This window comes from Microcaecilia unicolor, chromosome 8 (assembly GCF_901765095.1).
Source record: "Microcaecilia unicolor chromosome 8, aMicUni1.1, whole genome shotgun sequence".
NCBI lineage: Eukaryota > Metazoa > Chordata > Amphibia > Gymnophiona > Siphonopidae > Microcaecilia > Microcaecilia unicolor.
In genome coordinates, this window is record NC_044038.1 from 151,061,046 (window position 1) to 151,077,942 (window position 16,897).

General features: G+C 48.4%; 1 protein-coding gene across 4 annotated transcripts in view; it reads left to right on the forward strand.

The window, feature by feature from the left end:
- Positions 1 to 16,897, forward strand: part of CANX (calnexin) — a 193,059-nt gene that overhangs the window by 29,255 nt on the left and 146,907 nt on the right. The window lies entirely within an intron of this gene.

The window sequence follows — 16,897 nt, forward strand, 5'->3', positions numbered from 1 at the left end:
CAAAATGAGTTTGGCGGACTCGTTGGAGTTGCTCAGACAACACATCTAGCTGCAAGTTATGTAATTCTAGTCAAAGTTTATTAGATTGGGTTTGCAATCGGGCCAATTGAGACGCCGGGCACTGCTGTAACTGCCTGTCAACTGCTAATAAGCTGGAATGCAGAGAAGCTTCCTGCTGACTCTTAACTCTCCTCACATGTGCCCCCAATGCAATAAAATGACCCCGGAGCACCGCCTTTAAGCCATCCCAAAGGACCCCTGGCGAAACCTCGCCATTGTCATTAAAGTGGAGATAATCCTTGATATGTTCGATTTGAAGGATGTGAGACATATCTAGGAGTAGAGAGTCATCTAGCCGCCATTTTGGGGGGCTTCTTGGAGGACCAACCAAGCTGATTTGCAACCACACCGGACTATGGTCTGACCAGGTACGCGCCTCAATCCTAACATCGCAGTCACCCAACGAATGCCCCCTCTCTCCTAACCACAAGTCGATACGCGAAAAAGAATTATGGACAGGAGAAAAATAAGTATATTCCCTGTGGGTGAGGTTGGCCTGTCGCCAAATGTCTATCAACTGCCATCGTTCTAGGAAGGTTCTAAACTCCTCCCGATCCCGCCCCGCATAATGTACCCCCTGAGCGGAGTTGTCTAAATTTGGGTCTAGTGTCAGATTAAAATCTCCACCAACCAAAAGAGAGCCGTCTTTATAAAAAAGCTTTATGATCAGTGTTAGGCCCATAGATGTTTAATAAAGTGTACCTCTGGCCCCCTAACATCAGAACTATTAAGATATATCTGCCCCCTCTATCTCGGATGACCCTGCTAACCTGCCAGGGATGGGAATCCGCAAACAAGACCGCTACCCCTCTAGACTTGGTGCCCTCGCTATTGGAAGCAAAGTATTGGTGTGGAAATTTACGATGTCTACACAAGGACTCATGTACTGTCTTCAAGTGTGTCTCCTGAATCAGAGCTATATCGATCTTGAGGCGGATCAGCTCCCTAAACAAAAGTTGACGCTTCATGGAAACATTTAATCCTCTAACATTCAAGAGCCCCAACCGAATATTACTCATTCAAAAAGAGAAAAAAAAAAACCCCATATGCCGACTATCTAAGGAACCATGCGCTCACCAGATCCCACTCAGACCTCCCCCACCACATTCGTATTATATCTTGTCTAAAGCCCCACCCCCCAACCCCTCCCTCCCTCCCACCCCCCACCCATTCCATCCTGAAAGACCCTTTCCTACAATCAGAAGGGACATATGGTTGAGGAAGGAGACCCCTTCTTCCCGCCCCCCAGACAACATAGCAAGTAATCAGCATCAGATACCCAAAATCCTTCTAACATTAATAATGTATACCCTCTTATGCATTCTCACTGTACTTAAGGTATTATAAGCCACATTAAGCCTGCAAATAGGCGGGACAACATGGGAAACAGATGTAATTGAGATGTAATATAACAGCAAATAAGCCCTAAACAGCAGACAAAATCCAGGACATCAATTTAGAAACAGGACTCAATTCTTGTGGAACTACTATAAAGTCAATGCTAAGAGTCCCATCAAAAATGCAACATGGAATCCGCAAAATGAAGAGTCTTTAGCACAAAACTGTTCAAATCATAAACATCACCCCTCAAGGCAGCTGGGTGCTTGATCTCTGACGCTCCAGTCTTTTCTTGCCTTTGGTCACCCTCTGCCATTTCGGAATAGCTGGTAGTGAAGCAGAACGTGACTTGCTAGGCTGCGCGAGGGTTGCACCCTTCTCTTCTGTAGGCAGGATTAGACGGGCCTCCTCCACCGATTTGATGTGATGATGATGACCATCTTTATAAAACGCCAGGGCGAAAGGGTGGCGCCATCGATATTTAATACCTAGCTCACGCAGCCTTGCCGTGACCAATTTTAGGTCCGCCCGTCTCTTCAGGGTAATTGCCGCTAAATCTTGATAGACGGACACTGAGTAAGAGTCCCATTTAAAATTATCAAGCTTGCGGCTTGCCTGCATCACCTGCTCACGCAGTTTAAAGTCACGGAAGCAAGCAATTATGTCCTTGGGCAAATTGTTGCGTGCCCCACCAAATGCTCTGAGACCTCACTAAATGCACATCTTGAGGCTCAATAGATGAGCCAGTTTCAGATAATAAGGCACTCACCACCCGTTGTAGCACATCTTCACAGTCGGCATACAATGGAGTTTCAGGCAAGCCTCTAAATTGGAGGTTACACCTCCTGCTACGATTCTCAAGATCTTCGAGCTTGTCGATAATCTGCTGAATCTCCACCTGCACTTCTCCAACCTGGCTAGTGAGGCCTCCGATCGCCTCCTCATGTTCCTCCACGCGGCCCATTACCTCCTCTAGGTGATTTCCCAGGTCCCGGATTTCACTACGGAGATCGGTACTCATAGTCACAAGATCAGAGCGAACCGCTTTAAGATCCGACCGCATCTCCTTAATCCAATCTCGGAGCTCCGTATAATTGACCACCTCCGAATCCCGGTCATGCTGTGAAGCAAACAAGTCTTGGGAGGCAGGCCCTGCTACCGCGCTCGCTGAATCCACCGCCATGTGCTCTGGCTCTGCCATAGGCTGTTCAGTCGTGGAGCTGCGGTAAGCAAATCGGGAAAGATTAGCGGCTTTGCTCATGAGCCCGGAGTTGCAGGAACACTTTAGAGACTTCAAAGAGTAGTTTGCTTTGCAAAATTGAAGCGCATTGAGGATATCGCCACACAATTATGTTCTGGGGCGCGGGAGCTCTCGCTTCAGACCACCATCTTAGTCGATGACCAGCAGCTTCACTTTAAAGGCACATAGGTTCGCCCTTTCCCTGCCTCAACCATACCTCCGTGGATGTGGACATATTGCTTAGCTTTCCCTGTCCTTCCCCACCAACAGTGGATGCAGGCACATAGGTTCGCCCTCTCCTTGCCTTTCCCACTCACCTGAGCCTCCGGAGTTCTATTTACCTCTGCTTTCCTCACAGCGTATGAAGCGCAGAAGGGCTCATTCCCCTTCAGAGACTGCTGCACCTCCATTCCCCCCCCCCCCCCCCTCCCGTGGTCGGGCTGTGAGGATTCGGAGGACTCTGGCAGGCCTTCATGGTCTGAGGAGCCAGAGTCTGGTGCAGAAGTGACTCAGGATCTGGACGATCCCGCCGCGGTGAGGATTTTCCACCGTGATGAGCTGCCAGTGCTTATTTCTGATGCCCTGCAGGCTCTCTCTATTGAGGACCCTGCCAGTGGCACAGCCTCCTCTGTGAATCCTAGGATGGCTAGTACCAAAAAGCCTGCTCGAGCCTTTCCTTTGCATGACTCCATCCAAGAGTTTATTTCGGCTCAATGGGCTGACCCCGAGGGACCTTTGAAAGTTTCCAGGGCTATGGGGCAATTATACCCTCTGAGTGAGGAGCATATGGCTCGCTTTGCTATGCCTAAAGTGGATGCCCTAGTCACAGCTGTGACAAAGAGAACTACCCTCCCTGTTGAAGGAGGTGTTGCCCTGAAGGATATTCAAGACCGTAGACTGGAATCAGCACTTAAACGGTCATTTGAAATTGCAGGTCACACTATTCGGGCGTCTGCATGCAGTTGTTATGCTGCTAGAGCCTGCCTGGCTTGGTTGCAACAGGCAGTGGAACAGCCCGGTGATGGAGCGGAGCCCTTTTCAGATGTGGCTCCGCGGATGGAGTCGGCCTTGTCCTTTCTTGCTGACGCCCTTTATGATATTGTCAGAGCTTCGGCTAAACACAAGGCAGTAGCAGTGGCGGCTTGCCGTCTTCTTTGGCTACGACATTGGGCGGTGGACATGGCCTCTAAGCAAAGGTTGGTGAAGTTGCCCTTTCAAGGCCTTCTCCTGTTTGGTGAGGAGTTGGAGAAAATTGTGAAGGGCCTGGGTGAGTCTAAACCCCAGCGCTTGCCCGAAGATAGGCCTCGGCCTTCCTCTAAGGGTGCGGCGGTCCACTCCTCTTATAGACCTCGCTTCCGTGAAGCTCGAAGGTACCGCCCGGGGCGTTTTGCTGGGTTCACTTCTCGTGTCCGTTTTCAGCAGAGAACTCCTTTCACTCGGACAAACGTTCCACAGCCACTGGCTCAAAGCCTGGAGTTCAGGAGCGACCCTCTCAATGATGGTGCGCCGGCCCTCTCCTAGAGTCCTGTCATTGGAGGACGTCTTTCCCTCTTTGCCGAGGAGTGGGCCAACATTTCCTCAGATCAGTGGGTTTTGGACCTGATCAGAGACGGTTACAGAATAGAATTCGACGCCCCTGTAAGAGACGTGTTTGTGGAGTCCCGATGTGGTTCTGCCGCCAAACGGGCGGCGGTAGAGGAGACTTTACAAGGTCTGATTCAGATAGGGGCCATGTCCCCGGTACCTCCCGCCGAACACGGCTACGGCCGCTACTCCATCTACTTTGTGGTGCCGTGAAAAGGAGGGTCTTTTCGCCCTATTCTGGACTTAAAAGAATTAAACAAGTCCCTGAGAGTGTGGCATTTTCACATGGAAACCCTGCGCTCCGTCATTGCGGCGGTACAGCCAGGAGAGTTTCTCACGTCTTTGGACCTGAAAGAAGCTTACTTGCACATTCCAATTTGGCCCCCGCACCAGATGTTTCTGAGGTTTGCGGTGATTGGAAAGCATTTCCAGTTCCGGGCCTTGCCTTTTGGCCTCGCCACAGCTCCCCGCACCTTTTCGAAGGTTATGGTGGTGGTAGTAGCTGCCTTTCTAAGGCGAGAGGGTATTCGGGTTCACCCGTACCTGGATAACTGGCTCATTCGAGCAAACTCTGCTGCAGAGAGTCAGCATGTAACAGCCAGAGTGGTCTCAGTACTTCAATCTCTGGGCTGGGTCGTCAATTTGGCCAAATGTCACCTGACCCCCTCGCAGTCTCTAGAATATTTGGGGGCCAGGTTCGACACAGCCTTGGGGTATGTGTACCTACCCGAGCAAAGGCGGTGCAAGCTTCAGAATCAGGTCCGTCTGCTCCTGAGGATGCCCCGCCCGTGAGCTTGGGACATTGTCCAGCTGCTTGGATCGATGACGGCCACCATGGAACTGGTGCCCTGGGCGAGAGCACACCTGAGACCTCTACAGTATGCTCTACTCCAAAGATGGTCTCCAGTATCTCAGGATTACCAATGCAGACTCTGTTGGCTCCCTGCGGCCCGCCTCAGTATGGAGTGGTGGCTCTCAGACAGCATGCTGCGGCGAGGAATGCCGCTGGCACTCCCCGATTGGTGCCTAGTGGTGACAGATGCGCTCCACCTTGGAGCCTGGAACAGACTCTGACTTCGACACCTGCATCGGCTTCCATGTCTTTCTCCACAGCCGCCCTGCACGAGAGTCTCCGGGCCGTTCTCCCAGAGATCCTGGGATAGCTGTTGTGCCCTTCCCCTCCGGTACCGGGGGTGCTTGCGCCTCCGGTACCGTCGAGTGAGGCGCCGGCTGGCCCCTTGCCCGGGGTGAGGTCTCCGACATTGGTGCCGCTTGCGGTACCGACTGCGGTCGCCTCCCAGGAAGGCTTCCCGACGACGTTGGCGGAGGGAGCTTCGCCGGTGCGGGCGAGGGAGTCTACACGAGCATACACATGCGGAACAAGGGGCGAGCTTTTGACTGGCTCCAGCAGAGCATAGCCGCCATCAACGTGTCAGTGCCGTGCGATCTGCCGGTCGGGGGAAGGTTGAAAGTTTTTCACCAAAGGTGGCCTCTCATAACCTCCAATCAGTGGGTTCTTCAAATAGTCCGGCAAGGATACACCCTCAATTTGGCCTCCAAACCTCCAAATTGCCCACCGGGAGCTCAGTCTTACAGCTTCCAGCACAAGCAGGTACTTGCAGAGGAACTCTCCGCCCTTCTCAGCACCAATGCGGTCGAGCTCGTGCCATCCGGGCAAGAAGGGCTGGGATTCTATTCCAGGTACTTCCTTGTGGAAAAGAAAACAGGGGGGATGCGTCCCATCCTAGACCTAAGGGCCCTGAACAAATATCTGGTCAAGGAAACGTTCAGGATGCTTTCCCTGGGCACCCTTCTTCCCATGATTCAGGAAAACGACTGGCTATGCTCTCTGGACTTGAAGGACGCCTACACGCACATCCCAATACTGCCAGCTCACAGACAGTATCTGCGATTTCAGCTGGGCACACGTCACTTCCAGTAATGTGTGCTACCCTTTGGGCTCGCCTCTGCGCCCAGAGTGTTCACGAAGTGCTTGGCTGTAGTAGCAGCGGCACTTCGCAGGCTGGGAGTACACGTGTTCCCTTATCTCGACGATTGGCTGGTGAAGAACACATCCGAGGCAGGAGCTCTACAGTCCATGCAGATGACTATTCGCCTCCTGGAGCTACTGGGGTTTGTGATAAATTATCCAAAGTCCCATCTTCTCCCAGTACAGAGACTCGAATTCATAGGAGCTCTGCTGGATTCTCGGACGGCTCGTGCCTTTCTCCCAGAGACGAGAGCCAACAACTTGTTGTCCCTCGTCTCGCGCGTGCGAGCGTACCAGCAGATCACAGCTCGGCAGATGTTGAGATTGCTGGGCCACATGGCCTCCACAGTTCATGTGACTCCCATGGCCCGCCTTCACATGCGATCTGCTCAATGGACCCTAGCTTCGCAGTGGTTTCAGGCTGCTGGGGATCTAGAAGACGTGATCCACCAGTCCACGAGTTTTCTCAGATCCCTGTATTGGTGGACGATTTGGTCCAATTTGACTCTGGGACGTCCTTTCCAAATTCCTCAGCCACAAAAAGTGCTGACTACGGATGCGTCTCTCCTGGGGTGGGGAGCTCATGTCGATGGGCTTCACACCCAGGGAAGCTGGTCCCTCCAGGAACGAGATCTACAGATCAATCTTCTGGAGTTACGAGCGGTCTGGAACGCTCTGAAGGCTTTCAGAGATCGGCTGTCTCACCAAATTATCCAAATTCAGACAGACAACCAGGTTGCCATGTATTACATCAACAAGCAGGGGGGCACCGGATCTCGCCCCCTGTGTCAGGAAGCCGTCAGCATGTGGCTCTGGGCTCGCTGTCACGGCATGTTGCTCCAAGCCACATATCTGGCAGGCGTAAACAACAGTCTGGCCGACAGACTGAGCAGGATTATGCAACCGCACGAGTGGTCGCTCAACTCCCGAGTAGTGCGCCAGATCTTCCAGGTGTGGGGCACCCCCTTGGTAGATCTCTTTGCATCTCGAGCCAACCACAAAGTCCCTCAGTTCTGTTCCAGACTTCAGGCCCCCGGCAGACTGGCATCGGATGCCTTCCTCCTGGACTGGGGGGAAGGTCTGCTGTAGGCTTATCCTCCCATACCTCTGGTGGGGAAGACTTTGTTGAAACTCAAGCAAGACCGAGGCACCATGATTCTGATTGCTCCTTTTTGGCCGCGTCAGATCTGGTTCCCTCTTCTTCTGGAGTTGTCCTCCGAAGAACCGTGGAGATTGGAGTGTTTTCCGACCCTCATCACACAGGGCGAAGGGGCGCTTCTGCATCCCAACCTCCAGTCTCTGGCTCTCACGGCCTGGATGTTGAGAGCGTAGACTTTGCCTCTTTGGGTCTGTCAGAGGGTGTCTCCCGCATCTTGCTTGCTTCCAGGAAAGATTCCACTAAGAGGAGTTACTTCTTTCTATGGAGGAGGTTTGCCGTCTGGTGTGAGAGCAAGGCCCTAGATCCTCGCTCTTGTCCTACACAGACCCTGCTTGAATACCTTCTGCACTTGTCTGAGTCTGGCCTTAAGACCAACTCTGTAAGGGTTCACCTTAGCGCAATCAGTGCATACCATTACCGTGTGGAAGGTAAGCTGATCTCAGGACAGCCTTTAGTTGTTTGCTTCATGAGAGGTTTGCTTTTGTCAAAGCCCCCCGTCAAACCTCCTACAGTGTCATGGGATCTCAATGTCGTTCTCACCCAGCTGATGAAACCTCCTTTTGAGCCACTGAACTCCTGCCATCTGAAGTACTTGACCTGGAAGGTCATTTTCTTGGTGGCAGTTACTTCAGCTCGTAGAGTCAGTGAGCTTCAGGCCCTGGTAGCCCAGGCCCCTTACACCAAATTTCATCATAACAGAGTAGTCCTCCGCACTCACCCTAAGTTCTTGCCAAAGGTTGTGTCGGAGTTCCATCTGAACCAGTCAATTGTCTTGCCAACATTCTTTCCCCGTCCTCATTCCTGCCCTGCTGAACGTCAGCTGCACACATTGGACTGCAAAAGAGCATTGGTCTTCTATCTGGAGCGGACACAGCCCAACAGACAGTCCGCCCAATTGTTTGTTTCTTTTGATCCCAACAGGACGGGAGTGGCTGTGGGGAAACGCACCATATCCAATTGGCTAGCAGATTGCATTTCCTTCACTTACGCCCAGGCTGGGCCTGGATCTTGAGGGTCATGTCACGGCTCATAATGTTAGAGCCATGGCAGCGTCAGTGGCCCACTTGAAGTCAGCCACTATTGAAGAGATCTGCAAAGCTGCGACGTGGTCATCTGTCCACACATTCACATCTCATTACTGCCTGCAGCAGGATACCCGACGCGACAGTCGGTTCGGGCAGTCAGTGCTTCAGAATCTGTTCGGGGTTTAGAATCCAACTCCACCCCCCTAGGCCCATGTTTATTCTGTTCCAGGCTACACTCTCAGTTAGTTGGATAAATTGTTAGGTCAATCTCAGTTATGTCCTCGCCGTTGCGAGGCCCAATTGACCATGTTTGTTGTTTTGAGTGAGCCTGGGGGCTAGGGATACCCCATCAGTGAGGACAAGCAGGCTGCTTGTCCTCGGAGAAAGCGAATGCTACATACCTGTAGAAGGTATTCTCTGAGGACAGCAGGCTGATTGTTCTCACAAACCCGCCCGCCTCCCCTTTGGAGTTGTCTTCCCTTGTCTTTGTCTTGCTACATATGGGACTGACGAACACGAGCCGTTTCGGGCGGGAAGACGGCCGCGCATCGGCCGTCGAGGACTAGCGAAGGCCTTTGCTAGTAAAGTTTTCCGATTGGAGGGGCTGCCGTGGACGTCACCCATCAGTGAGAACAATCAGCCTGCTGTCCTCGGAGAATATCTTCTACAGGTATGTAGCATTCGCTTTCCCATACGTGTGGCTCATCAGCGTTTCCTTCGTTTTGCTGTTTTAGGGAAACACAGTTCTGTGCTCTATTTGGTCTTGCAACGGCACCATGCACCTTTTCCAAGATTATGGTGGTGGTTGCGGCCGCTCTGCGGAAACAGGGGATCTTGGTCCACCATTATCTAGACAATTGGTTGATTTGGGCAAAGTCTTGGGTGGAGAGCGAAGCGGCAACCTTTCAGGTGGTAAGTTTTCTGGAGTCCTTGGGCTGGGTGGTGAATCCAGCCAAAAGTCACTTGTGTCCGTCTCAGACTCTGGAGTACCTGGTAGTGCGCTTCAACATGTCCGTGGGCCATGTCTTTCTTCCGTCAGTCCGGATTTCCAGTCTCCAGCTTCGTCGACTGTTTGTTCCGAATCCGACGGTCCGTTCTTATCTTCGGGTTCTGGGTATAATGGCGGCAACAGTAGAAGTAGTTCTACTGTAGAAGTGGGCCAGAGCAAACATGCGGCAGCTGCAGTTGGCTCTGTTGTCTTGTTGGTTCCTGCAGTCACAGGATCTAGAGGTTCTGTTGTCCCTGTCGGGAGCTCCTCGCCACAGTCTGCAGTGGTGGCTGCACTCTCCGAATCTAGAGAAGGGCATGCCTCTGGAGCCTCCAGAGTGGATAGTTATCTCCACTGATGCCAGTCTACTGGGACGGAGAGCTCAGTGTCTCTGTCAAATGGCTCAGGGCCGTTGGTCGATAGAGGAAGCTCATTGGTTCATCAATCAGTTGGAAACCAGAGGAGATGCGGGAAATTATAGACCGGTGAATCTGATGTCGGTGCCGGGCAAAATGGTAGAGACTATTATTAAGAACAAAATTACAGAGCATATTCAAAAGCATAGATTTAATGAGACAAAGTCAACATGGATTTAGTGAAGGGAAATCTTGCTTCACCAACCTACTACATTTCTTTGAAGGGGTGAACAAACGTGGATAAAGGGGAGCCGGATGATATTGTGTATCTGGATTTTCAGAAGACGTTTGACAAAGTACCTCATGAAAGACTCCAGAGGAAATTGGAGAGTCATGGGATAGACAGTAGTGTTCTATTGTGGATTAAAAACTGATTAAAAGATAGAAAACAGTAGGGTTAAATGGTTAGTATTCTCAAAGGAGAAGGGTAGTTAGTGAGGTTCCCCAAGGGTCTGTGCTCGGATCGCTGCTTTTTAACATATTTATAAATGACCTAGAGATGGGAGTAACTAGAGAGGTAATTAAATTTGCTGATGACACAAAGTTATTCAAAGTTAAATCGCGGGAGGATTGTGAAAAATTACAAACGGACCTTACTAGACTGGGAGACTGGGCGTCTAAATGACAGGTGACGTTTAATGTGAGCAAGTGCAAAGTGATGCATGTGGGAAAGAGGAACCCGAATTATAGCTACGTCATGCAAGGTTCCACGTTAGGAGTCACGGACCAAGAAAGGGATCTAGGTGTCGTCGTTGATGATACGTTGAAACCTTCTGCTCAGTGTGCTGCTGTGGTGAAGAAAGCAAATAGAATGTTAGGTATTATTAGGAAAGGAATGGAAAACAAAAATGGGGATGTTATAATGCCTTTGTATCGCTCCATGGTATGACCGCACCTCAAATATTGTGTTCAATTCTGGTCGCCGCATCTCAAAAAAGATGTAGTGGAATTAGAAATGGTGCAGAGAAGGGCGACAAATTATAAAGGGGATGGGACGACTTCCCTATGAGGAAAGGCTAAAGCGGCTATGGCTCTTCAGCTTGGAGAAAAGGCGGCTGAGGGGAGATATGATAGAGGTCTATAAAGTGAGTGGAGTTGAACGGTTAGATGTGAAGTGTCTGTTCACGATTTCCAAAAATACTAGGACTAGGGAGCATGCAATGAAGCTACAATGTAGTAAATTTAAAACACATCTGAGAAACTTTTTCTTCACTCGTGTAATTAAACTCTGGAATTCATTGCCAGAGAATATGTTGTAAAGGCGGTTAGCTTAGCGGTGTTTAAAAAAGGTTTGGACGGCTTCCTAATTGGTTAGGGTGATGGACTTTGGTCCTGGGGAACTGAGGAACTGAGTTCGATTCCCACTTCAGGCACAGGCAGCTCCTTGTAACTCTGGGGAAGTCACTTAACCCTCCATTGCCCCATGTAAGCCGCATTGAGCCTGCCATGAGTGGGAAAGCGCGGGGTACAAATGAAATAAAAGGAAAAGGCCATAGACCATTATTAAATGGACTTTGGGAAAATCCACTATTTTTCTTGGATAAGCAGTATAAAATGTTTTGTACATTTTTGGGATCTTCCTGGGTATTTGTGATCTGGATTGGCCACTGTTGGAAACAGGATGCTGGGCTCGATGGACCTTTGGTCTTTCCCAGTATGGCAATACTTATGTACTTATATATTCGGTTGGCCTTGGCTTCGTTCCAGTCTCTTAGTCGGAAGGGCGGTAAGGGTTCTGTTCGACAACGCGACAACAGTAGCTTATGTCAACCGACGGGGGAACAAGAAGCCAGGCAGTGGCAGTAGAGGCGGCATTGCTAATGCACTGGGCAGAGCTACATCTTCTAGAGCTTTCAGCAGGATTAGACAATGTGAACGCAGATTTTTTGAGCAGACACACTTTAGATCTTGGAGAGTGGTCTCTTCATCACTTGGTGTTCAATCAGATAGTGGTGAGATGGGGACAACCAGTGATGGATCTTATGGCATCGACCGACAATGCTCAGGTTCCTCGCTATTTCAGTTGCCGGCGGGATCCTCGGTCGGAAGGCATTGATGTGTTTGTGCTTCCATGGCCTCCTCAGGTATTACTGTACGTGTTCCCTCTGTGGCCGCTGATAGGCAAAGTTCTTCAGCGAATCGAGCGTCATTTGGGTCCGGTGATTCTGGTGGCTCCAAATTGGCCGTGATGTCCTTGGTTTGGAGATCTGGAGGACGAGCCTCTTCCTCTGGGAGGAGGCAGTCCTCTTGTGCCAGGGTCCAATATTCATGCCAGACCCATCTCCGTTCTCGCTTACGGCTTGGCTCTTGAGAGGAACAGGTTGAGGAACAAGGGTATTTCCTCCAGAGTTATAGATACTATGCTTCGGTTGCGAAGACGCTCCACTTCGTTGGCTTATGTATGCATTTGGTGCATTTTTGAAGCTTGGTATAAGGATCAGTCTTGTGTTCTTCTTAAGGCATCTGTTCTTCAGATTTTGGAATTTTTGCAGGACGGTTTTGATAGGGGTTTGGCCTTGTCCTCTTTGAAGGGGCAGATTGCGGCCTTTGCCTGTTTCCGGGGAAAGGTGCAGGGTGGGTCCGTCGCTGCTTCTCCGGATGTGGTGTGTTTTTTGCGAGGAGTTAAATTGCTTCGGCCCCCCGCAACATCCTTTGGTCCCTTAGTGGGATTTGAATCTCATTCTTGAGGCTTTGATTGGTGCTTCTTTTGAACCTTTGGATTCCTGTTCATTCAAGGATCTTACTCTGAAGGCGGTCTTTTTGGTAGCCATTTCCTCTGCCTGTAGGATTTCAGAGTTGCAGTCCTCTTGTGTAGAGCACCGTTTTTACTGTTCTCCAAGGAAAAGGTTTTGCTGCGTCCAGTTCCTTCCTTTGTGCTTAAGGTGGTGTCTTCTTTTCATGTGAATCAAGTAATTTCATTGCCGGTGTTAGGAGACAGGTCTGGCGACTGTTCGCAACGTCGTCTTGCAAAGCTGGATATGCGGTGAGTCTTGAAATTCTATCTTAAGCAGATGCTAGATTTTCGGGCCTCCGACAGGTTGTTTGTTTTGTTTGGGGGGCCTAAGAAAGGTGCGGCGGCTGCCTCTAAGGCGTCTATAGCAAGGTGGTGAAGGAGGCGATATCTTCGGCTTATTTGCTTAAGGGTCGTGCAGTCCCTCCGGTGTTCAAGACGTATTCCACTAGAGGGATGGCGGCTTCCTGGGCAGAGAGCAGTTTTATTCCACATGTTGACATTTGCAAGGCCGCAGTTTGGTCCTCTTTGCACTCCTTTCTGAAACATTATAGGGTAGATGTGCAAGCGAGAGAATATACTGGATTTGGTGCAGTAGTTCTGTCCTCTGGGATTCGGAGGTCCTGCCCTTAGGTGCTTACTGCCCAAGCGTCTTGACCGGTCTGGGGGGTTGCTGAGGAAGGTGAAATTAGGTCTTACCTGCTAATTTTCTTTCCTCTAGACCCTCCAGACTGGTCAAGAGCCCACTCTGTATGATTTTGATATCAGTATTTCAGTCTTGACCATGTTGTTGTTTGTTTGAACCACAGTTGCTGTAACTGCTGCAGGCTTTTTTCTGTATCTGTTCTAGTAGGTTCTGGGATTTTTTGTCCTGGTGCTTGCTAAAGGTGGATTGGGGTGCTGGTTGTTCTCCGTCTGCAGAAGCGTGCCCCTTGTTTGGGGAAGAGTTCTGAGTGCGGGGTTCTGTCAGGTTAGTTGTCTTTGGAATATTTTCTCCTCTGCTTTGTTATATATTTACTAGCTGGTGGGGGTTCTGCACAGGTTACTTGTAGCTGTTTGAAGTTTTATTTATTTGTAGCATTTGTATCCCACATTTTCCCACCTATTTGCAGGCTCAATGTGGCTTACATTGTTCCGTAATGATGAGTACCAATAGTTGAGGTATGGTAGACGGAGACGATTAGGTATTCATGTACTAAAATTCATTGTATAACAGCAAATAAGAGATATTGGATTAATCGTCTATCGTGAAACATTTGTTTGGACAATCAGTAATATTAAGATTCAAATCATATCAAAATTAGTATGGACAATTAGGGAATAAGTTACGTGTTCTGTGGATCCAAGTGTAAATTTTCTTAGCTGGCATTTAGGATGGATTAGTGTGGTATGCTTTCTTGAATAGGTTGGTTTTCAATAGTTTACGGAAATTGTGTCATGGGTTTTTATATATTTTGGTAATTAATTCCATATTTGTGTATCTATATAGGAGAAACTGGGTGCATATGTTAACTTATATTTTAATCCCCTACAGTTGGGATAATGGAGATTCAGGAACGTACGTGATAAACTAGTAGAGTTCCTGGTTGGTAGATCCATGAGGTCTGACATATACCCCTGAGCTTCACCATATATGATCTTATGAACAAGGGTGCAGACCTTAAAGTTGTGTTCTCAGTCTCCCTCTGCTGGTAGGCGTGCATAACCCAAGCGCCTTGACCTGTCTAGAGGAAAGAAAATTAGCAGGTAAGACCTAATTTCACCTTTAGCTCGGTGGCAGCACTCCAAAGGCAAGAAAGTGTTTGTTTTTGTCTTTTACCAAAATGCTGTTCAGACTGCCCCATCCTCCACAGTCTTAGTCACCAGATACATTGGCACCAAATTGATTACTGCAAGGTTACCTGTAATTAGATAATTCCTTTGAGAGATGACGTGTAGATATCAATTTAGCACAGTACAACCTTTTAGCCTCGGCTGTATCTCTTGTTTAATTTTTCACACACTCTTAACACATTTCCCCTGAATTCCTCCATGAATCCTATCCAGTCTTCAAAAAAAAAAAATAATAATTCAAGCATGAAGACCAAATAAGGGAGTTGGTAGCACATCATCTATTAAGTCTTTTCTCCATTGAATCTTTGATTCCATTATCAAATACAGTAGGTTTTCCCTTGTGGTAACAGGTCTGATTAAAAAAAAAAAAAAAAAAATCATGTCCGTTCTGTGGTAGCAAAGAGGTTGGAACTTCCAACGTGTACCAAAGAAAGCTAAATAGTAGCATGTGCACTATAACAGTAGTTTCTCATATTCCTATGAAAATCTTTCTGAATTGTCTGTCATCACAAGGCCCAGTGACCAGTAGTGGCCCCTTGACTTTCACTGGTACAGCCCCATCCCCACCCCCTTTCCTCAGACTCTGATGCTGACATAACTCTGTTACTGTTTTTAATACCTGTGCCACACTGCTCTCGGTGAATGTGAGCTGTGTGTGCCCCAACATCGCTCTGTTTTCACAGCACCATACAGTTCAGACTCATTGGAAACTGGTGCTACAAGAAAACTGTTTTCAAATGGTGGCATCTGACACCACAAAAGAAGTCTCCAAGGATATTATAAACGGGTGGGGGGGGGGGGGGGGGGGAGCCAGCTTGAGGAGGATGGTAGTGGAGATGGGATGTGGGGGTTTGCAGTGTGTACAGTGTTTTGTCCAGTGATGGTCTTTGCTTTTCACACTGAAGGTTTTGACACACCAGCTTCTGCCTGAAAAATAGCAAAGGTCTCTGATCCTAGAGCAAGGTTCAGATATCCAGGCACCCACAGGAGACTGAGTAATTTTTGTTTTTTGTTTTGTAGGAAGATGAAACACAGTCATAGGCGGTTGGTGACCCAACTGTTTGGGGAGGCTAAAGGGGGCGGGATTAGGGGTGGGGCCAGGGTGGAGCTTAAATCCATAATTGTCTGATAACACACAGAAAAAATAAATAAATAAAAATAAGTCACAATACCTTTTATTAAATTTAGATATTAGATATGTATCATATGTCAAAGAATAAAGTGGTTGCTCAAAGCATCTACTAACCATAATCGCTCAACTGCAAAACACTATGCGCAACTTTGTGCAAAAACACACTCAAAACCTTACTGTACCATAAATATTACACTGGGCAGAACCTAATATACCACCCATACGGAAAATGCAGACCGTCGTCAATATGAAGCAAGGATCATAATATCACAATTCTCATGTAGAGCCACAAAACATCCTAATTCATGTTTAATGTGGGATAAAATGCCATACATAAGTAAATAAATATAATCATTTAATGTTGAGCACCTGATTCTCAAAGTGGACATATTCCAAACATTATAATGAAAATAAAATGATCTTTTCTACCTTTCTTGTCTGCTGCGACTTCAGGTAAAAAAATAAAATATTTTGACTTGTTTTAAAACCAGAGGCAGTATATGGTCCTGTGTTAATTTTGTTTAGGCAATGTAGGACTTAGCATTTGAACTGTATATGTAAAAGCGATGTGTATTGCCAGTGCTGTGTGAATGTTAACTTCTCCTGAAAGGGAGAGCTCTGGAAGAAGTATGGAGATCATTTGTAGATGGAATGAGATTTTTCTCTCATGTGGACATATATCTGCAGTTCCTCCTGCCGTGCAACTTACTAAGGCATTGATGAGTTTTGTGATATTAATTATTTTTACATGTCTGTCTCTGAATGAAGAAGTTTGTTTTACCCATTGATTTCAATGAAATTGAGGTGAATGTAAATCAAATGCAATATGCAAATGAAGTCCTGTTGGGATAAGTGTAGTAGTTGTTTTTAGTGTCTTTCCCGCAGCTTTTTTCATAAATAAAAGACTATATAGGGGCTCATTTTCAAAGCACTTAGACTTACAAAGTTCCATAGGTTACTATGGAACTTTGGAAGTCTAAGTGCTTTGAAAATGCATGTCTCTGAAATTTTTTTTTTTTTTTGTTACATTTGTACCCCGCGCTTTCCCACTCATGGCAGGCTTAATGGCTGCGGCTTACATATTGGGCAATGGAGGGTTAAGTGACTTGCCCAGAGTAAGAGGTTTGAAAAAAGACAATTGCCTGGGAACTGATTGGAACTAAATAAACTCTATGGTTATGGTTCAGTCAACTCAGTCAGCACTCAGCACCTACCTCTGTCTCCTCTGTCCTCCCTCCAAATCCAATACGCTGCGCGTACGTGCCAACAGTTTTTCTGGCAGGAAGTGGGAGGGGACATCACCAGACACTCTTTCTCGTCTTGTTCTTCCCTACGTGAGGCCCCTCCCGCGCGTTCCCGCCTATGCGGAGGGACGGGAGCGAGCGCTCGTAGTAGGGAAGG